The following is a 23533-nucleotide window of genomic DNA, read 5'->3' as shown; positions in this document are numbered from 1 at the left end:
TTACGTCCCATAGGATGGCAGGACTTCTCTTGCTATGGTCTCTCTCCCTGGCTGGTTTTGAACAGGCGAGTGGCCACATTCGGGTCCCCTGTGGAAAGGAAAGGAGGGTAGCCTCTAAGGCCTGAGGTGGACTCCAGGCAGCAACCAACAAGAACATGAGCCCTCTGTCCTACAGCTGCAAAGAAATATATTCTGTTAAAAATGTGAGCGTGCTTGGAGTGGGTCCTTCCCCAGTCAAGTCTCAGATGAGACACATCCCCAGCAGAGAACTCAATTTCAGCCTTGAAATGGCAGGGGACCCAGCTGGACATGCTGGACTCTAGACTCACAGAAATGGCGAGAAAATGTGTGTTGTTTTGAGCCACTATGTTTGTGCCGATGTTGTCATACAGCAATAGACAGCGAATACAGATGTATATACATTTTCAATTCCCCATCTTATAGGTGAAATGTTACATAAATTGTCCAAGTTCACACAATGAAGCAGGGCTGGGATTAAAGCCCAGGTGGTCTGGTTCTAGACGGTTAACCCTAACCACTATATTTTGCAGCCTCACTTTACCTGCTAGCACAGTAATCATTGCTGTATACCACTCCCCGTCCTAAGGGTGATGTCTTGGTTTGCCAGGGCTGCTATGACAAACACCACACAATGGGTTGGCTTAACAACGAGAATTGACCGGCCCACAGTTTTGGAGCACAGACACCTCAAACCAAGGCATCGGCAGGGCCATGCTTCCTCCATGACGCCTGCAGCGTTTTCGGGATTCCTTGGCTGGCATCTCTGCCTCCTGTCACAAAGCTCGCTTGCTCGCTGTCTCACTCTCTCTCTCTCCCCCCACCCCACGTTGTGTCTGCTCTTCTAGTTTCCACTGATTTCCAGATTCTGACTCCTCTGACGGCGTCGGAGGGTCTCGTAATAAGGTCTCTAGTCCTATGGGTTAAGACCCATCCTCATTGAGTTTGGCCACACCTAAGTAGGTCCTCAGCAGACCCTGTTCACAAATGAGTCCGCAACTTAACTGATAATCCATCTTCAAAGGATCCTATTTACAAATGGGTTCACACCCACAGGAATGTGGATTAAGAACCCACCTTTTGTTTGGGCACATAATCCAATCAAACACTGGTGGGGACCCCTGCCCTCAGGCCATGACCCCCTCTTGGGCACCAGTCACAATCCCTTGCCATCCCAGTGCCAAGGCCTCAGCACGGCATTTGTGTCAGCACGAGAAGAGATGAGGGCTAATGAGTCACGGGCGCTCCGTGCACAGCCCTGGCATCTGGGAAGGAGCAGTGCTGAGGAGCAGACGAGAGGCTCCGGCTGTCTGTGGCTCTGAATAAACTCTGCCAATAACTCAAGTTTCCCCACAAATAAAGAGGAAAATCAGTCTGTGGGTGTCACAGAGAGAGTCTTGGCATGAAAGTCAGGAGGTTTAGGCTCTGACCTTGGCTCTTGGCCGTGGGAACCTGAGTTAGTCATTTAGCTCTTCTTGGCCTCTGTTTTCCCATCCCTAAAAGAAACGGTTTGGATTGAGTGACTTGAAAGTCTCCAAAAACAAATTGGACCATCCTGAAAAACTGTCATACATTGAATTTATTCAACGCTTTCCTCTTCTTTCCCCCTCCCTCCCAGAATTCAAAGAGCCTTCATTTCAGCTGCCTGCTTTTGAAACCCAAGTGACACATGTCTAATGGAGAGTAAGCTGAAAAGCAAGAAGCCTCATGGGGTCAGAGACACGAAGAAGGACGGAACTCCTAGCCAAAAAGAAGAAATTTTCATCCAAAGCTGTACACACCCGGAGCCCCCAGCCCGGGCCTTTTCCGCCCACCGTCAGAGCGCGGCCTCCAGGACTCCCCCTTCCCCTGCTTTCCCTTGCAGATTGAGTCCCAGCCGGCATGACAGTCTCATTTTTCACTGAATGCATGCAGTGAATGCTAAACTGTAATCTCTTTTTGCATGCTTCGGTTCCAAATTCATAAGCGGAGGAGCAGACCCGCTGTCTGCGAGGTAGCGCGGTTAACAGCTCTGCCGAGCAGAGCCGGGCGGTCGCGGACCCAGAGCGCCTTTTCCCTGCTTCACACTTTGTCAAAATGCATCATGAGTGACACAAAGAAAGGGCCCCTGGAAACTCCCCGTTTTCGAATCCTTTTACTCTCTGATTGTTCTTCCTCTTCAAGCTTTGGCCATCCTCAAAATAGGGCTAGGGCCCCTGCCTGGGTTGTTTTCATTTTAAAACGGAATGCACCCCCAAAGAGAGGCCTTCCCACAGCTCTGAGGCTGGCCGTCTCCTGCGCATTGTCTTCAGCTTCTGCTCACTAAGCCCCGTGCCGTCTCCGAGATGCTGCTTTCTCCCTTACGCCAAGTGCCTGGTGTCTTCCCTTGCTGTTAAAACTTGATTTGATGAAGAGATCTGGTTGAGAAAAAAAAAAACACGCAGCGCAGGTCTACCTCTCTAGAATCCTCTGCTGGCTTCCCCTTACGCTCAGAATAACCCAAGCCCTGCTTGTCTCTCCCACTCCACTCCATGTCCAACAGCCCTGGATCATCACCCTCTTGCCCTTCTGACTTTCTCCTTCTTTCTCGGTACCCCAAATGGCCTTTGCTCTTTGCTGGGAGCACCCTTTCCTGAGATCTTTCCCTGGCTGTTGTGCATCTCAGGCCTAATGACCTGTGCCCGGTGATGTCTTCCCTGATCTAGCAAACGCCGCCGGTGCCCTGCCCACACCCGCTCAGCATGAGCCATGCACGTGACCCAGAGGTCCGACACCGGCTTCTGTGACTCTACCGGAGGCTTTCTCTGCTGACCGGAGCCCCCTTGGCCCAGATCCTGGACAAACTGGGCATGCCAGGGAGTCACACAAGCGCAGTCCCAGGTGCACTGCTTAGCCAACACTCTTCTCCTCAGCTAGGAGAACTTGGAGGAATGTGTTCAGCCCTGGCTCCGGGAGCTCCCCACGGGAATTAACTCCAGTTGCCCACACGGTAACGTAAGTGGTAGCCCATCTTTACTGGTTTCTGTCTTCCATCCCTAATGCACCCATATAAGCCGTTTGCACTCAAATCCTTGTCTCGGGGTCTGGTTCTGACATGAGTCTAAGGTATTCTCTCCCTATCGTTCTCTGCCTATTGCCCTTTTCTGTTTTCTTCACAACCCTTCCAGTCTCCAAATACTCTTTCCAGTTTATTAATTAATTGCCTACTTTTTATCGCCTCTCCTTTCAACATGGAGAGTGCAAACTCCATGTGAGGAGACGGTTTTTCAGCTGTCCCCAGCGTCCAAACAGTGGCTGGCCCACCCTAGGTGCTCAGGAAATGTTGACTGAGTAAAGGAACGAACTCCTCACTTAACAGCTTACCGTGCTCTTCTGTCTTTCAGGAGACTTTCCCACTTAAGGCTCAAATACCCTATAAAGCTCCCCTACCCTTCTGCTACCCCCACAAAGGAATAAATAAGCAAATCAAATAAAATAATGTTTAAAAAAAGGAAAAGAAAAAAGCAGTGACAACAATTGCCCTGTTGTCTATGAAAAGATCAAAGTGTCAAAGGACAGGAGACAATGGTGTTTAAAGAGAGACGTGGGAATTGTTACTCAGTGGCTTCCGTGGAGGCAACCGTGGTCTAGCTATAAACAGATGGTCTAATTGCAACGCCAGAGTGGCGTTCTCTGCCAAAGAAGTCTAAATCACTTTTCAAATCATGAGAGGAACGTCTCGGCTCCTTTCTTAAAATGCCACGTGACTAAGGGGTGGGGAGACTGGGGACAACTTGGAAGAGGTGCTTGGCCAGGAGATGGGCACTGCAGAAACTGCCCCCAGGGAAGTAAGTGAGATGATGAATGTGGGGGCATTTTGTAAATAGCAAATCCCTTTCCCCATACTGTGTATTTTTATGAAGATGATACATAAAAATTGCTGCTAATTAATCCCAGGTGATGCTCCTGTTGAAAAAAAAATTGCGTGATCAAAAAGCCAGAGGGCGAGCTTATGTAAATGTCAGATCCAGCCATGTCCCTGCTCAAAACCACCCATGGCTCCCCATCTCACTCAGAGCAAAACCCAAACTGTGTGATTGGCACGGCCTCCCCTCCAGCCCTCGGCCTGCTGTCCTCCCTGCCATCAGTCGCTGCTGCCACGCTGGCCTTCCTGCTGGGTTGTGATCCCTCTTAGAACGTCCTTCACGTAAAACCCACAGGGGTATCTCCCTCACTGCACTGTCTTTGCTCAAATGTCTTCCCCTCCAAAAGGCTGTGCCTGACCACACCGTTTACTCAGCTCCTCCGATCATTCTCCACCTCCCTTACCCTGTTTATTTTTCTTCCTAGTCCTTATCACTCGCTGACATATTACGACTCCAATAAATATTTGATTGTGCCTGTCCTCCACTGCAGGGTAAGTGCCACAAGGGTTTCATTTCAATGTCTTTGTTTGAATCACTGTCATTTCCCCAGCAGCTGTGGCAGCATCTGACACAGGCAGCGTTCAATAACAGAAACATCCATTCGTTTTACAGTACCTGTAAAAAGAATGGATGTGGTATCTTTTCCTAGATGAAGAAAACAAACTTACGAGAGGTTTCATATCCATGCTATGCATTAAGTAAACACCAAAGTCAGAATTTGGACCCAGGTCTTCCAATTCCAAGTCCAGGGCTTTTTCCACTATACCAGGTTGTTGCTGATGACAAATTGATTCAAATGTACCTGGCCTTTTCTTCTCTGGGTGAAATATCCCCAATTCAGAATCAAAATTGCCAGTTGGCTAGGGTGCAGAGAACCAGGAGCCCTCTTGCCTCATTGGTGGAAATGTAAATGGTGCAGATGCTACAGAAAACAATTTGGTGGTGCCTTAGAAAGTTACTCTAGAGTTACCATATGACCATTTGTAGGTATGTCCCCAAAAGAACTGAAAGCAGGGACTTGGACACATATCTGTATAATAATATTCAGAGCAGATATTCACAATAACCAAAAGGTGGGAACAACCCACGAGTCCATCAGTGGATGAATGCATAAACAAAACGTGGTACAGCCATACAATGGAATAATATTCAGCCATAAAAAGGAACGACATTCGATACATGCTAAGTTGGGGTAAACCTCGAAGACACACTGTTGAGTAAAATAAGCCACACAAAAAGGACACTGTTATATGATCTCACTTATGTGAAATAGCTAGAAGATGCTCAAGTTCAAAGAGATAAAAAGTAGATAACACGGTGCCAGGAGTTGGGTCAGGGATAGAGTGTGGGGGGTTCATGCTTACTGGGGTAGAGTTTCTGTTTGAGGTGATGGACAAGTTCTGGCAATGGGTGGTAGTCATGGAAGCACAACATTGTGAAAGTGATTAACACCACGGAATCATATACATGAAAGTGATTAAAATGGGAAATGTGATGGAAATGGGAAATGTTATGCTATATGTAAGTTACCAGGATGAAAATATTTTTTAAAAATCAAACTGCCTGATAACCAAATGAATATGGGTTCCTTTGCTCATTCCATGCAATTTTCCAGGCCCCGTGCTAGGTCCTGGGACACAACTGTGAAGAGCCACAATCCCCGAAGTCTGGGAGCAGAGACTGGTGGGGAGAGGAGAAAACACGGGACAGCAGGATGAAAGCCAGACAAGGACGGGACAAGCACAGCGTAGTGTGATGGTGAAGACAGGGCCAGCCTTGCCTTCCATGAGCTGAGTCCAAAATTTAAGAACTCCCCTGCACACAGAAGTAAAAGGAAGCGGGGAAGTAATTCATTATGAATAAAACTTAAAATGTAATGTGGAGGCCAAGAAATGAGGTTGATGACATCTTACTGGGCTCTTGTCTAAACAGCTAACTTACTTTTCCTCTCTTCCATGCCCTTCCAGTGTCTTGTTTCTCCTTTCAGGCGATTTGGCATAGTATGGTTTCCAGATCAAAGAGAACTGAGTTCAATTCCTGGTTCCAAGTGACCTTAGACAAGTTATTTAAATCTTTCTGGGATTTGGTTTCCTCCACTGTACAATGGGAATATAATGATATTTATCTCATAAGAGTATGAGGATTAAATAGGGAAGTACATGGAGAGCACAATGTATAGTACTTGGTACACAATAAGCTCTTAGTAAATACTGTCTGTTATTATTCTACATAGAACAACACTTCACCCTCACTTTTTCAACCTGTTCCTTAGCACTTCTGATTATTATGGTGGTAATTTTTAAAGAAAAAACTATTCAGAGGTGGACAACTGGATTGAAATAATTGAAAGAAACTGCCAGAAAGCAACTGGTTTGTTCTTTCTGACTGAATTTAAATGGGAAGTGTATATGGCTCAAGTGGATGTGCCAGATGGGAGGTCCCGGGTTCAGTTCCCAGTGTCTCCCAAAGAAGACAAAAAAGACAGGAAGCTGACCCAATGGGCTGGCACGTCAGGCTGGCTTGGCAAGCTGATGCAACAAGATGATACAACAAGGGGACACAAGGAGGAAACACAATGCAAAATACAACAAAGCAGTGAGCAGAGGTGGCTTAAGCAATTGAGCACCTCTCTCCCATATGGGAGATCCTGGGTTTGGTTCCCGGTGCCTCCTAAAGAGAAGATGAGCAGAACACGGAAAGCACACAATGAATGGACACAAAGAGCAGACAGCAAGCACAAACAATGAGGGTGGGGAGAGAAAAAAATAAATCTTTTTAAAAAAAAGACTGGTATAGAACTGCTGGAGTAGTGTTCTGGAGGCAGTCACACTGGCTACTCATCTCTTTCCAACTCACTGTTGAGTGCGGTCACTTTGGTGGCTTGAAATTGGCCATAGTGGGAGTATTGACACCATGGGGATCAGCGAACACCACGGATCAAAGCCTTCTTGGTTTTTTTTTTTCTTTTCTGGAGAGGCAGTTCATCGGCACACCACTGGAATTGTTCCACCAATTTTTCCAAAGTTTCAGAGATCAAGCTGGCCAAAATGATCAGCCAGGTTCAACCTGCTAGTTTGACCTTATGTGGATGTGCTCTGTATGTACACTTGGCAAATTAGATTAAATAGTATAATATGTTGGGAATTCATCTTAGGGACAGAAGGCAGTGAAAGTCCTTCAAGCTCCCTCCTCCCACTGCCCCCGTAGGGAGGATGCAATTGGAACATCTCACTGAGCACAATCACAGAAAGCTTCTCAGAGGAAGCCATATCTAAAAAGTACAAAAAAACAGGGAAATTATCAAAGAAACAAGAAGAGTATTTAGGCAAAAGAAGCCTCTTTGAGGTCTGGAGGTGAGCAAAAGTATAATGTGTTTGGGGAATCAAAAGTAATGTCAGCAGAAAGTAGGAGAATGGAAGAGAAGGAAGATAAATTTGAAAAGGTAAGCAGGGCCAGATCATATGGTAATTTGCTGGAATTTTCTCCTACAGTTAATCAGGAGCCAGAGTTAAAGGAGGCAGGAGGCATGATCAGATTTGCCTTTTGGCTTTGGTGTAATGTTTGTTTGTTTTTCCTTAAAGTTGGGCCGTGGACTGGCCAAGACAGGCTGGAGAGAAACCTGCCGGGAGGAAGCTGAGGCACTGGTCCAGGTGAGACCTGACCCAGTTGAGAGACGATGGGGAAGACAGTGAGGGAAGAAAGAAGTGGGAGGTTGTAAGAGATGTTTTGGTGTGGACCTTGATGACTGAAGTGGGGTCGAAGTTGAAGAATGGGAAAGACCCAAGGACGAGCCCAACCTTCTGGCCTGCAGACAGCCTCAGCGTATTCCTTACTGGCCCCGAGCCTAAGGATGGCTTTGTTGACGTGGTGCCGCTGCTGCAGGCACGTTAACTACTCTGCCCCACTCGGGCAGACGTCCAGTTTTAATGATTCTCTCACCGAACTGTCAGGTTGTTCGACTAAATTAACTCGACTGACAGATTGTTTAGTGGTGTTTAGACAAGGCTAATACTGCTAGAAATAACAAGAGTGGCCTGGTATGTGAGCATCAGGTCATGAATTATCAAAGACAAAGTTCTCTACAGTCTGGTGCCAAAACCACCTCCCATTCTGAGTTTAAAAGGAAGGGATGAGGGATGAATCTCAAAAGCATCATGGTGCCTTGTGAAGCTCTAAAATGGGGAAAACTAAGATAGGGTAAAAAAAAAAAAAAAAAAAAAAACACAACTGGAACAGTGGTTGCCCCGGATGGGGCAATGGGACTTGGGGCTTGGCTTGGGACCAGCCCAGAAAGGCCATGAAGGAAGTTTCAGAGGTTATGGAAATGGTTTATATCTTGCTAAGGGTTTAGGCTAGGTGCTATCAAATGGCCATAACGCTCTAATATTCTGTACAGTCCTGCACTGTTCTAAGGACTGAGTGTTTGCTTTTAATTTTTAACCACAGTTTTGTTCTCCTCAACATTTATATGAACATTTTTAAACATACAGAAAAGTTGAAATAATTGTAGAGTTAGCCTATATACCCAGTCACCTACATTTTTCTCTTTTTGCCTCATCGTATATCCCTCCATCTTATCTTATTGATCCATCTTATTTTTGATTGATTTCAAAGTAACGACAACAGTACATTTCATCCCAAATACTTCAGAATGCACCAATTAAGCAATAACTAGAGCTCAGTCTTTGTTAATAGTTCTCTTTCAGAGATAAACTTTACCTGCAGTAAAATGAACAGACTTAATGCGCAGCTTGATGAGTTTTGAAATGCAATTGTGTAGCCACTAGCGGGGACTTCTTGTCTTTCCTGACAAGAAGACTGAGATGGTGCCGTCTCCTAATAAATGAACGGTTTCCTTTTATGATTGGCATGACTTGACTTCAGGAGGAGAATAACTGCTGTGATCAGGCCAACATTTGTACATCTGGTCTACATGACAATTCAATTTACCATTGTAAAGGAGTAAGTTGGCATTCTGGTATCTAAAAATTAAAAAAATAAAACAAAACAGGGCTCAAAGCCTAAGAGGGGTGCCAAACGTTAAGGCACGTCATTGGCATATACCTTCATCATGCGTCCTCTATTGGTGCTATCGCCTCCAAGAAAAAGACAAAAGTCAGAAGCAGGTTAGCTGGTCAGGTGGCACCCCCCAGTTTTCCCAGACAAATTGCTTTCACATTGTTTTCTTATAAGAATGTGCAAATGGAAAATGAACAGAAAGCAAGTCAGAACAGATGTCTAATATCATTAAAGCTGGCTCCAAAAGAATCCAGATCTCAGTTTGGTATATTAATGCTCTATTTATCTTTAAGCACAGATGGATATTTTTATTGGTATTACTTTGTTTATCTGGTTTCAAGAAAGGTTAGTGCAGGGGGCAGATGCCTCTGTTATGAGGGAGCATTCCTGCTGAGGGAGTCAGAGAAGAGGGTTAGCCTTTTCAGGAGAACTTTAATTAGGAAAGCCAGAGTTATAAAAGCTGGCAGCCCTTGCCTGATCTAATGAGGCCAGTTGCAACAACAAACAGAAAGACAAATAAGACATTGGCAAGCCTGCATTTTCCCACCTCTCCACCTCACCAACCAAAGAGGAAAACAACACAACCACCACTTCCTTTCCAAATGTAAAACAAGCCATGACTGAAACCAAGTTCAATAAAGGATAGTTGACAACCAGCTGGGTATCACCTAAGACAACCAAGAGCAATAAGTCTGTTACTAATGCTCTAGTTATGAGCATGTGGACCTTCCGGAAACTTCTAAGTGAAATAATTTCCACGTGACTTGTGAACTTTATGGCTTTTATTACATGATAGTCTGGAATCTTGGGAAAATGCTGACTTTCTCACCACCATTTTCACCTCTAAGTTTGTTTTCCAATGGAGGTGATCTCATGTCTCTTTTTTTAGAAGAGGTAAATGGGCTTACATATCCCAATCTCCAGGAAATTCCTCATTGGATTGGATTAGGAGAGTTCATTTGCCTGATGGGACTTCCAAGAATAATTACTAACACAAACGCAATGTGTTTATTTTGTCACCAATAGCATAACTCCTTGTTATTAATCGTTTTGTTGATTCTTTTTTCTCATCCTCTCTGTATCTATATAAGCAGGTGTATGAGGAAAAGAGGAAACACAAAAGTCTGGGTTTGAGAGTCAATACTGCCCCTTATTCTGTGACCAAGGGCATACCACTTACCTCTCTCTGTCACAATTGCTCTCCCTCAAAACTGGGGATACCGGTTACCACCCCATCCATGTTACAAAGTTGTTGTGAAGATATGAATTCATCAGGTCCTGCCCCAAATCGCTGTTTCTTACACATGATGCTCTCTCTTCCTAATTGCTCATGTTGTGTTTGCCTCAAGCTCTTATTATAGTCTTCTCTTACTTTCACTCTCAATTCCTGTCTACTCTCTCTTCCCAACCCATCATCTTCCTTCTATTGTGAATTTCTTCTGCTCCCATTTCAGTGCCTGTAGCTTTTGCTATTTCTGTGGTCTCCTCACTGGTCTACCTGCACAGGTTTCTTCCCCTGTTCATCTCACACACACTGATCAGGATAAATCTACCTGATCCGTATCCAGATACAGAAATGCACTCCTGCACCTAAATGTTCTCAACAGCTCCGTTTAGGATACTATCTCCACTTGGTATATTGCTGCTTATGAAGGAAGATTCATCCTCAGCCTAGTTGTCAGGCATCTCCTGTGTGTAGTCCTACTCCCCTTTTCTACCATGTTCCCCACTCCCAAACATCCCTCTTCAAACGACTGATGCTTTAAGCCAATCTGAACACTTATCATACCCCTTACATTCCTAGAAATATCCAGATTTTGCTCCTGCCGCTCCTTCCTGGAACGCCTCTTCTGTTCCCCTCCACTGTGTATACAAGTTCATATTATCTCACGAGGCTCTCCGTTCAAATGCATCCTCCGTGAAGCCATTCCTGCTTCAATTCTGGTGGAAGCAGCTCCTTTCTTTATCCCCACAGCTCATTCTCTGGGTCTCTCCCATTGCACTTATTTTGAGTTCCCCCATCAGGATGTACTATTGCCTATTAGTGTAGTAAAGTCCTTCAGGGAAGGTTCTCTGATTTGTTTTTCCTCCTCAGGGCACCTAGCACAGAATAGGCTTTTAGTAAGTACGCCTCTGTTACAGAGACATCCCACTTTGAGCCTCAACAAGTGCCTTCTACTCAGATGCCAGCCTGTCTGGACATGTCTGAACTTGCATAAGGAATGGAGGTGCCCTCCGGAGAGCAGCCCATCCTAAGGGAAAGAAGGTGAGAGAGAAAAGCTTGGCCCCATAGCAAAGCCCCACTCACGGAGGCAGGGGCTTGGATTTTGAGTAGAGTATAATGTTTGCCTTTTCAGTGTTGTCTCCCCACACCAGAGCTGTTGGCTAAAAAAAATCTAGAAACCATCAGAACACAAACAGTGTTTTTAAAAGTCCCTGTGAAAACACTGGGAGAGGGGAAGAAGCCTTCTCCTCACCGTGCGGGAAGTGTTTCTGAGCCTTTAAGAGCTCCAGAGGACATGGTGCCATTGCTTTAGCACCTTCAGGATGCACTGCATTGTAATCCTGGTAGACAGTGAGAAGGGCCGAAAGGGAGAATCATAATAACAATAATGATGCAGGTACTACATAAGACCTAACAATATTTTAGTGAACACATAAAAGACACCTCTGGAGACCCCCCCAGAAGCAAAATTAGTGGAGAGCAGGAAATGGCCCCTGCCCACCCTGCAGCACCTTTGTGCCCTGTGTTCCCACGCCTTCCTGCGGAGACACCTGCTTTGTTCTGACCCACTCGGTAGCTTTAAGGCTGCATCGTTCAGGAAGGGAAGAGGAGGAGGAAGCGCCCTTTATCTTTATGTCAGTGACAGGAGACGCTTGGCACTCCCAGGCTGTTCCCGATTTCTTGGACTCACCCCCACATGGCTTCGTGGTCAACTAAGCAACTCGCTTTTGCCCTTTCCCCAGCCACGGCCAGGCGACTCGACTCCTCTCCCCCTTCCCTGCTTTCAGCACCTCTGACTGTGTTTATTTAAAGGGATTTGTACATCTCCAGCACCCGGGGCTGAGCCTGGCACACGGCAGCATCAAGCAGTATTTGCTTAATGGAACGCGCGTCCTGGGAGAGGGCGCAGGGGAAGCGAGCCCTGGCGCGCACGCACGGGGCTGCTGCCACCCCGCTGTCGGGTGTGGGGTACGTGGCCTTGAGAAACCGCGCTCCCCTGACGCCCGCCGCCTCTGCCTCGCGTCCGGGGGGATTCCCGGGCGCGCCCCGGTCGAGGGGGCCGGCGGGTGCGAGCGCCCCGCGCCCTGCCGCGCCGTCAGGTGGCACCTCCCTGGGCCTGCGCCGCGCGGGTGGCTTATGGGAGCGGACAGCAGAGGAAGTATAGTTAGCACTCATTCATTGCTTATGTTGTACAGGCTGTCAAAACTAATGAAATTTTATGACAGACGGGCAACGACCGGCTTCCTGGTGTTATTTATCTTTCTCGCTTCTGGCTCGGAGCACTGGGTGATTTTTCATTTACGTTTAAAAATGGGCCATGATGTGAACCAATGTATATGAGGTGCAGAGGTGCCCAAAGATGTACTTACCAAATCCAATGGATGTGTCATGATGATGGGAACGAGTGTTGTTGGGGGGGGGGGAGAGGGGGGGTGGGGGGGTGGGGTTGAATGGGACCTCACATATATATTTTTAATGTAATATTATTACAAATTCAATAAAAAATAAAAAAATTTAAAAAAAAAAAAAAAAAAAAAAAAAAAAAAAAAAAATGCCAAGATGACTAAGCGCAATTCGCCTACTCAGAAAACTAGCAAATTGTATCAATGCACAAATGTAATTAATAATCATCCGGCGTGAGTAATGAGAGGCAGTTAAGCAGGGTTGTCTATCTTCCCAGTTCCCCTCCCTCTCTTCTACCACCCTTTCAGCCAGTTCCCAGACTCAAGGGACATCCATCATGCGTTCATTTTTCCTCTTTGCTCATATCTGATAGCCAATATTTTCAATAACAAACAGAAGGTCCTTGCCGCAGCTGACGTGGGTTCCTGTGGCTCAATGGATCTATTTGTAGCAGGCTTAGAGGGGATGATGCAAGTGGATGTAACACATAGGGGGGGAAGATAGGAAATTTAATGCAAGAAGGGATGGAAATCCTGGGAGACAGGTTAATCCTAGAGTGACAGGACTCAAGATTGTGAGTCTGTGTTTACATAACCAAGAGAAACCCACAGAACAAATTAATCATAACATCCCGAATCTGTAAGCTGGACTTGCTTTGAAAAATTCTTTTGTATACATCAGTTCATTCGCTTATCTGCTCATTCCTGCAAATGTTATCTGTGTTTCTCTTGCAATTTACTCCACCTGCTAGTGCAGGATCTCCTGCCTCTGCTATTTCCTGCTCTCCACTAATTTTGCTTCTGGGGGGTCTCCAGAGGTGTCTTTTATGTGTTCACTAAAATATTGTTAGGTCTTATGTAGTACCTGCATCATTATTGTTATTATGATTCTCCCTTTCGGCCCTTCTCACTGTCTACCAGGATTACGATGCAGTGCATCCTGAAGGTGCTAAAGCAATGGCACCATGTCCTCTGGAGCTCTTAAAGGCTCAGAAACACTTCCCGCACGGTGAGGAGAAGGCTTCTTCCCCTCTCCCAGTGTTTTCACAGGGACTTTTAAAAACACTGTTTGTGTTCTGATGGTTTCTAGATTTTTTTTAGCCAACAGCTCTGGTGTGGGGAGACAACACTGAAAAGGCAAACATTATACTCTACTCAAATCCAAGCCCCTGCCTCCGTGAGTGGGGCTTTGCAATTTAACTTTATGTCCCTTTATTTTGTTCTTTCATCTATCTTTCCACTTTTTTTATCAAAAGATAAAGTAGAGGTATAAATTTAGTTGCAGATGGCTAGATTAATTTAAGCGCAACGCTTTGATTAATGCACTTGAAATACTTCATAGAGCTCTGGGTTCCATCTCTAAAGCAATAAAAGAAAAGAAGATATGAAAATATATGAGATTGGACTGCAAAATAATGGGACTCAAATTTTTTCAATAACATGGTATTACTGGAACTCCTCTTGCATTCTTCAGTGTCAATGGTGCAGTCTTTTAGAGAGCTTTGGTAATATGAATCACTCAGTTTTGAGGGGAAATCTCATTTTTGGAAACAACCAAAAATCAACCAGAGCCAAACCTGATCAAGCAGAAAACTTTTTTTTTTTTTTTTGGTTAAATATGAGGTGCAATTTTAGAGTGATGAAATAGAAGAGATAAATTTTCTCAGAAGCAATTCCAAAGTGGAATTCTTTAAGCATTTCAAGGCACTATTGTAAGGAAAAACCATAGAGCCCCACCAAGAGACTACTTTGAAAGAATACTCATTTATCTTTATCATCCCTTATTCATTTCTCCCACTGAATGGGGATATAAGAGCCACAGACCCCATACATCCTAGGGCCACCACAAATTTCCCCCAAGGGAACCCTATTACTTGTTACAACTGTGTCCTCTCCCATTCTAGAAAATGCTCTTTCTCTCCTTTAAAATTCTCTGTCCTCTCAAGCAATTGAGCCCAATTGTCCACAGGGGTGGACTGGTTCACATTTTCTTTTAATTTTGAGGTGCAGGTCTTATTGAGTCTACACCCCAGGTACTGTTCTCCCATTAGCAATTATTCCAACATTATCCCTTCCCTGAAAGCCTGTCTCAGCAACTAAAGATATACTCATTAGGTGCAGTGATTTCTCCTGTTAAAAAAAATCAACCAAAAGGCTAAGCATAAAGTCTCTGAATTGAGTTAACCTCTTCCTAGGATGGATTTTTGCTCCTGAAGGCATCTTTTTCCTGTATCCTTCTATCTACACTCATCCCCTATGGAGCTGATGCCCGGGGGCCAGGGGGCACAGAGCCAGCTTCCTTCAAGTCAGGAGGTGCCCTCCCCAGTTGGGGTTCTGAGCAGTTTTTTCTATCTCAGTCATCTCTGAGTAACTTTTCCAACAGGATGCTCTGAGGCAGAGATGGGACTGCTCCAGCAAGAGACCCGGCAGCCCTGGCCCCACGGCCTTTCAGACACTCTTGACAAGTAAGGAAAGCAGGTCCCAGGAGTGCGGCTGAGCTGAACAGGGCGAGATCTAGCCAGGTCCCGAGGCTGCAGCTCCTCCATTCAGTCAACTTCTTAAAGCAGAATATCAGGACAATGGCACATTGACACTCAAGAGGTAAAATGCCAGTCTAGGAAGGCAGGCAAGCTTTTAACAGTTAAGTTTCAAAAAAAAACCGAAACAATCAAGCCAGGGATGAGATGTCTGAAGTTGGGAGAGAGACAGTCTGTACCTTTCCTCAGCTGGCCTCGGGATGCACTGCTGAACGAGCTTGGTTCCAGTTTTAGCAAACAGCGTTCATTTCAAAGGCTGCCTTCTCTGTCAAACTAAGTTTGTAAACACAGCTATTTGCTAATAAATGTGACCTTTGAATCATATTACTCTAAGCACAGACTTACTCTGTCTGCAGGCTGGGGCAGGACAGGGTGGGAGAAGAGGAGGGAAACCCAGAAAAAAGACTTGAGGGAAATGTACACAGCTTCTCCTCCACACTCAGGCCTCAAACAAACCTCAGGTGGTCCATTTCTGTTCCAGACGTCACCAGTTCTTCCATTTCTTCAACAAATTTCCTTTTGAATCTTTTGAGTATCTCCAATGCACAAGGAGCTAGGGGAATAAGGTGAAGATGCTACAACTGATGCTACAACGTGAAGAGCACGTTCATGTCTTCAGTGACTTCCCACGTGCAGCCATTAGATCCTTCACTAATATTAATTACGGTAGCCTTTTAGAAGTATGTTTGTTACGTGAGATGTCTAGACAAAGGTGCACTTTGAAGGGGAAGAATTCCATCTCCGCCCTGATGGGATTGTCAGGAAGGCTTTGCAGAAATTAACTTTTGAACTGGTCCTGGAAGGATGTTTATTATTTTAACAATCAGAAAAACTTAGACATCATTCCTATATGAAGCAGCACGAGTGCACATCAGGAGAAAGGGGGAGCCAGTTAACAGCTACTGAGCGCCTAAATTGTATGAGGTATGCTTTGTGTTCTCACACTCAAATGGCTGTGGTATCAAAACTGCACAGAGGGGGAAGCGGCTGTGGCTCAATCAGCTGGGCTCCCGTCTACCATATGGGAGGCCCTGGGTTCGCATCCTGGGGCCTCCTTGTGAAGGCAGGCTCGCCCGCACGCTGCTGAGAGCCACTGGCCCTGGCACCACGGAGTGCTGCCCAGCCGGCAAGTGCCACAGAGAGCCAACTCAGCAAGGTGACGCAACAACAGAAAAAGGGAGACAAGCAAAAGCACAGAAGAGCATGCAGCAAATGGACACAGACAGCATACAGCAAGCAAGCCACAAGGGAGGGGGTGGATAATAAATAAATACAGACACAGAAGAAAGCACAGAGAATGGACACACAGCAAGCAAAAAGCTGCAAGGGGGGGATAAAAATAAAAACTGCATAGAGGGAAGTGAATGTGGCTCAGATGACAGGGCCTCCACCTATCATATGGGAGGACCCCAGTTCTATCCCTGAGGCCTTCTGGTGAAAAAGAAGAGAAGAAAGCGTGCCTGTGCAGTGAGCCAGTGCCCACATGATGAGCCAACTGCTCATGTAGTGAGCCGAGTGCCCACATGAGTGCCTGTGTGGTGAACCAAGTATCTGCGCAGCAAGCCAAGCGCCCACATGGTGAGCCAAGTGCCCAGGTGGCAAGCTGAGCGCCCTGGCAAGTGCCCATGTGGTGATCCAGTGCCCACCCAGTGAGCCACTGCCCACACAAGTGAGTCACGCAGCAAGATGATGATGCAACAAAGGAGAGATGAAGGGGAGAGTCAAGGTGAAGTGCAGCAGAGACCAGGAACTGGGGTGGTATAATTGACAGGGAAGCTCTCTCCACATCAGAGGTCCCCAAGATGGAATCCCAGTGAATCCTAGAGGAGAAAGATGAGAAGAGAGAACCAAAAAAAGAGAAATAGATACAGAAAAGCACACAGCGAGTGGACACAGACATCAAAAACAGCAGGGCAGGGGAGGGGGAGGGGAATGAAATAAAACCTAATGGGGAAGTGGACTTGGCCCAATGGTTAGGGTGTCCGCCTACCACATGGGAGGTTCGTGGTTCAAACCCTGAGCCTCCTTGACCCGTGTGGAGCTGGCCCATGTGCAGTGCTGATGCGCTCAAGGAGTGCCATGCCATGCAGGGGTGTCCCCTGCGTAGGGGAGCCCCACGCACAAGCAGTGTACTCTATAAGGAAAGCCGTCCAGCGCAAAAGAAAGTGCAGCCTGTCCAGGAATGGCGCCACAGAGAGCTGACACAAGATGATGCAACAAAAAGAAACACAGATTCCCAGTGCCACTGATAAGAATAGAAGCGGTCACAGAAGAACACACAGTGAATGGACAGAGAGAGCAGACAACTGGGGGAGGAGGGGGGAAGGGAGAGAAATAAATAAATAAATCTTTAAAAAAAAAAAACCTAAAGGAGCAAGATGTAGTAAGATAATAGATTACACAACAACCAAATGTCATTGAAAAATCTGTTGGACCATTTGAAACCATGATCTTTGGGTTGTGATCTAAAATGTAGGAGTAGAGTGAAAAATGAGGCTGGAAAGGTGATGAGAAGCATCTTGCATGCCCAGATTAGAAATCTATACTTTGAGTAAAAGATACTGGGAGTCATTAAGTATTTGAGGGTGAGCATAAGTCTAAGTTTGTTCTGGAAACCAACATAACAGTAAAATAGCCAAGTGGAAAGACAAAAATGAGGAAAGACTAGAGAAAGGGAAACTAGAAGGTTTTGGACATGGCCTTTTGTTTAATATTCATGCATTATGTTTTGGTTGTTCTCTTTACTGTTTCCAGTTCCATTTAAAATCCTGTTATGGCATTCCTTGTTTCCTTTCATTGCTTCCTTAACACTGTCTGCATGTTTATCTGTCCGTCTGTTTTTTCCATCCACTTTTCTATCTAAAATTTATCTCTGCAGCCCATCAGGATAAAAGTGTTCTCAGCTCTTTACATTTGTGGATTCATTTAATAATGGCCCTTTGATGAAGGCATCTGCTCTTTTCCATTGCCTGGAGCAAAACCCCAGCACATAAAACAGAGCTTGACACCTTGAAGGTGCTCAATAATGATGTGTGGTTAAGTGACTCCCCATTTTACAGATGAGAAAGTGAGGCACTTAGAGGTTAAATGAGTTGCTTGAGGTCACACCACTGCTACAGTCCAGAACTGGGCATCTAACTCAGAGTTCCAGAGCTGGGCATCTAACTCAGAGAGCAGAGTCTTGAATTCTTGATCACAATTCTGCTTCAATGGTTTATCTCTTTCAAGATGTTCTTCTTCTTCTATGCCATATTTCTCATTTTCTTTACTGAATCTCTTCATTGGCATCATAATCATTGATTCAGCATAAGAACATTTCTGTTCAGCTTGACATTTACCAATCCTTATAAGTTTATGAGTCAAATAATTTAAAAATGTCATAAATGGTTATGGTGTTCAGGCATGTGAGGTGTCTTCATTTTCTGGTTGGTGGCATTCAATAAGTCTCTGTACTTCTGTGCACTGAAAACATCTTTGTTTTTCTGGGTCCTTATCTCACTAGTGGTTATTACAGTTATTACACCTGGAATTATATGCACCAGAAAAGCATACACTAAGACACAAATAACAGATGAACTGGGTCACAAAAAGGTGAGTGAGAGGAAATTGGTTAGAATCCCAGATCATGTGTCCAACATACATCAGAACACAAACACAGCAATCTCTGTCTGCTATTAGTAGTCTACCATTGCCTTCACAGTACGCCATCTGCTTCCTTCTCCCTGGCTGTATGCTTAGCACTCTGGAGTCCTTAAGTATCGGGTTAATTAAACTATTACATAAAGTTTTTAATGTGTCTAGGAATTCTGGGCAATTTTATGAGTTCTAGGTATTTGGTATTTATTCTTCCCCAATAGATTGTAGGTTCTTTGAAGATAAAAAGTACGTTTTCTCATAAACCACAACATATACTAGAGCACTTAGGGAATGCTAAATAAATATGTCACGTATTCACACATGCATACACCCATGCACATTTGTACACATGCACACATATGGTAGTAACCTGCTCCCTGTCAGACACAAGTTACCTAGATTTTTCCCTCTGTTGACTGACTTTCTTGTAAAAGTTTCATCCAGAAGAAAGTAAGTGCCTCACTTACTTTTTATCTAATTTCACATTCTGCAATAAGCAGCTTTCTTTATTTCTAGACTTTTTGAATCAATGACCATATTTACTATTATTCTTTCTTAGGCTTTTGAAGATTGAATTAGACAAACAGTCCTATGGCAAGCAATGAAGATTGTCATTTTATATATAAATAATAAATATAGCTATTGTGTATCTACAATATGCTGGATAAGGGTAGGCACTACAAATAAATATAAAATACAATCCCTTAGCCTTAAGAAACTCTTAGACTTGTCTCAGAAAGAAAACATAATAAATGTAAAATAAATTATGAAAAACTGTACATTTAAGTAACAAGTAGTTCGGACAAGAAGGATTGCATGAGATCAAAGGAGCGTATGCATGGGCCAAAATGGTCCAAAAAACTATGTGGAAAGGAGATTGTACCTTAAATGATGGTTATATTTCAGATGGGAAGTAGGTAGAGATCTGCCCTTGCTGCTTCCTCTCCTTGCAGTGGTGTTGTTCAGATATTGTCTGTAGATGACTGGCTCCCTCCTGTTATTAGGATTCTGAGTGCAAGTGGCACATGCTTTCTGTCTTGGTGTGCCAGGGCGGCTGTGAGAAATACCACACGCTGGTTGGCTTGACCAGTAAGAGGGCATTGTCTTATGGTTTGGGAGGCTGGACTAGTAAGAACAAGGCAGGGCAGGGCCTGCTCTCTCCTGGAGTCTGGTGTTCAGGCTTCCTCGTCACATGGCAGTCTCTCTCTCTCTCTTCCTGTGTCTGCTCCTCTGGCTTCTACTGTGTCCAATTTCCTATGTTTCTGACGACGTCAGCCATAGGATTAAATATCACCCTCATCCAATTTGGGCACACCTTCACCAGTGAGAACACCGTTACAGGCCTTATTTGCAAATGGGATCACACCCACAGGAACACGGATTGAATATCTTTGGGGGAGGGGGTTGGGGCATGATTCAATCCCCAGCATCTTTCTTGATGGCTAGATCTAAAGGAGTTACCCTGTTACCCCCTAGTACAGTACTTTGTTTTAAATCTCTCCTTAACATCTGATTTTTTTATTGTTTTGTGCTTATTTATTTTATGTTTCCCTTACTAAAATGTAAGTTCTGTAAGAGGAGTGGTGTTTTCTTGTTCTACCATGTTCACATTTGCTGAAGGATGCAAAGAAAGTTCAATACAAATTAGGTGGATGGATGAACGGATGGGTGGTTAAATGAATCACGAAAAAGACCAACAAGAGCTAAAATGTAAAGGATATACCCGTCTAGGTGACAACTCCAGCTAAACCGGAGAGGTTATATTTGGAATAATGTTGCCCCAAAGTAAAAGTGAGCAAAGGATAGAAATAAGGAATTCACAAATGTAGAACCGAAATGTCTAAAAAGCATATGAAAAATATGCAATCTCATTAGCTAGTAGAGAAATGCTAATTGAAAAATAAGGTAAACTAAATGCATAAAATCGACATTTTTTAAAGATGATAAAGCCCAGATTTAGAAATGTTTCTCAAATTCAGCACTACTTCTGGGGGACGATATCTACCATTCCTTAATATCATCTACGGATTATTTAACCTAGCAATTTTACACTTGAAACAATTAGGCAAAATGGCGCTTCAAGAAGGTGAATCTCAGGATTGTTTATAAACGTAAAAATTGAAGAAAACTACCCAAATGTCTCACAACAGGAAATTACTTTAGTGGATTTTAATCTGTTCATACAAGGGAATATTATGTATCCATTAAATAGAATGTTTTAGGCATGGAAAGATGTTCGTGACATATGGCTTAGTGAAAAGTCATTATAAAAATAACACAATAAAATATTGCGAATATTCACTGAAAATAAACTGGAATTCCAGAACCAAAGTGGTCAAGTAAGAATTATTTGCTATAACTGTTAGATCAACTGAAATTTTTCAGTTCCATTGCAAAGTTGGGGGCTGTAAAAGTGGTAGGTGTAAAGAAAACCAAGCTGTCAAGAATATGAGATAATTATTAATTCTAGGGGAAAACTGTATGGTAAAGGAACAATTATTTTAGTGCAAATAGTTGAGCTACAAATAATATTTGCATGCCCTTAAGAATGCAAACACTGCACAATGATAAAAACAAAAGTATGCTATCACTACACTGCAGGAAAGTGGAAAAAGTGTAAGTGAGGGGGGTGGTGATGAAGGAAAGCTAAATGCTCTTCTCCCGTAGAAAACATTAAAAAGACAACACCTCAAATAAAAGTCAGTAAATAGTAGTATAAGGATACCATGTAGAAATATGGAGGTAAATACCAAAAGAAACAATAAAAGGTTTAAATGCAAGTGGCAGGACTTGGAGATGGGTGTAGCAGTTCTCACTACCAGTTCTATAAAATTTTTCAACAAACATGTGCCTACATTGATTTGATTAAAAATTAAAATTGAAATAAGAATTGGGATTTTCACAGAAAATATTCTGATTATCAACTTTACCTGGATTCAGTAAAGTACCAGGCTCTGCTTTACATGGTTTTAAAAAATAGCTTCCAAATTAATAGCAGCCAGTCAAACAAAGCTTGAAGTTTTTTTCTTATTTATTTACGTATCTATCCATTTTAAAACTGCCGTCCTGTGGCAATGTTTATAAAGGTAAAATACAATAAGAAGGGAAGTGTTTCCCCAATCTAGGGGATCCAAATGAGTCTCCATGAATCAGGCCAGAATCAGTAAGGCACTTCCCTTAGTAGCAGATTTAAGGGTCTGAAGAGTCTCTTAAGGGCCCTAAATCCCAACTTGATGCTCACCAAGGTCTTGGGGGATTCATTAGCTCAGATTCTCTGCCCGGGGACCAAGGGAGAGCAAGCACAGTAGTGCCATAACAAATAAAGAGTAGTAGAAGAAATATTGCATCAGTTCAACAAGCGTTTCTACCAAATAGCAGGCACTGTGTTGGGCCCTGGAGGCACAGAGATGTATGATCTAATTGTGGAAGTGTTAGAAATACTTGCACAAATAATTTCAATACATTGTGGCAAGTGCTGGGATAAGGTTATACACAGGGTATGATGGAAGCCCAAATAAGAGCCATTTAACCAAGATGACTAGCTTGAAGAAGGTAGAAGAATTTTCCTAAGAGAAATTAAGGTAAATTTAGAGCACGGGTCCCAAAGCCAGACAAACCAAGACCCCAATCCTAGCTCTACCATTTACGGAATCAATGGAGAGTTCCCTTAAACTCTCCAAGCTTTATTTTCCCATCTGTCAAATGGGAATGGTAATCGTTTTGTTGCAAAGGGTTCCTGTATACAAATCATGAGTTCATGTATACTAAGCATGAAACACTCAAAAATGCTTTTAATTCTGATCAGTGTTCACATTTGAAGGTTGCTATTACGTGGAAAAGGGTAGAGATTTCTTGCTGAAGAAAGAATAGACATTGGTGGGCTTCAGAGGAAAGGGTCCCTATCCTTCTACCCACACGAGTCCTGGGAAGAGAGCAAAATAATGGAAACAATCTGTAGAATCTTTGATAAGGGGAAAGGTAAGACTTATTGTGTGGATGGAGGTTAAGGATGTAGTAAATGCCGAAGAAAAATTGCAGTGTGATAGGTCTAGGAGGATGAACTGTAGACATTACTACAATTTTCTCATGTGTCGACATGCCATAGAAGCAGCTTGGGAGAATATTAGCCCTGCAAAGGACATGGATATATAAATAAAGAAAATATTTTTGGTTACTAATTCCCTTGTCTGCTGGGTCTTCTCTGCTATTAAACTCATTCAGCAGTTTTGTTTAGTTTTTTATTTCAAGCTTGATATTTTTATTTCTAGAAGTTTTCTTTAATTTTTTTTTCAAATCTGATCAGTCATTTGTACAGTCTCTTGCTCATGAGTTCAATCTCTTCTTTATTTCGTTGTGTATGCCTATTTTATATTCCTTCTTTGACAATTCCAATATCTGACATCTTTTTGTTTTTGATATCAATGTCTTTAATGTCTGCTGCCTCTCACTTATGATGACTTGCTTTGTTGTTATTTTGTCTTTTTTTCCTTCTCCTTTTTGTCTTTTTTTTTTACTATAAATTCTTGTTCTCCCATAGGAATTTTTTGAGGCCTAGTTTAAAGGTGGGTTATTATATTTTAGAGAGCATTTAGAAGAACAATGGGTCAGAGTCTCAAGTATACTATACTGTCAAAAATAGAAGTTGGAAATTACTTATTTTCACAACTGCCATCCCTAATATTGAACTCTTTGTGAACAAGGGGCCATACCTTTTTAATCTATCACATGTCACAGTAAAAGGAGCTCATTAAGTGTCTGGCAATTAAAATTATGAATGAATATTATTTTGATTAAGGTTAAGTACCCATTAAA

Source organism: Dasypus novemcinctus, chromosome 21, assembly GCF_030445035.2.
Source record: "Dasypus novemcinctus isolate mDasNov1 chromosome 21, mDasNov1.1.hap2, whole genome shotgun sequence".
Lineage (NCBI taxonomy): Eukaryota > Metazoa > Chordata > Mammalia > Cingulata > Dasypodidae > Dasypus > Dasypus novemcinctus.
The sequence above is the reverse complement of the archived record's forward strand: the minus strand, read 5'-3'. Positions refer to the sequence as shown.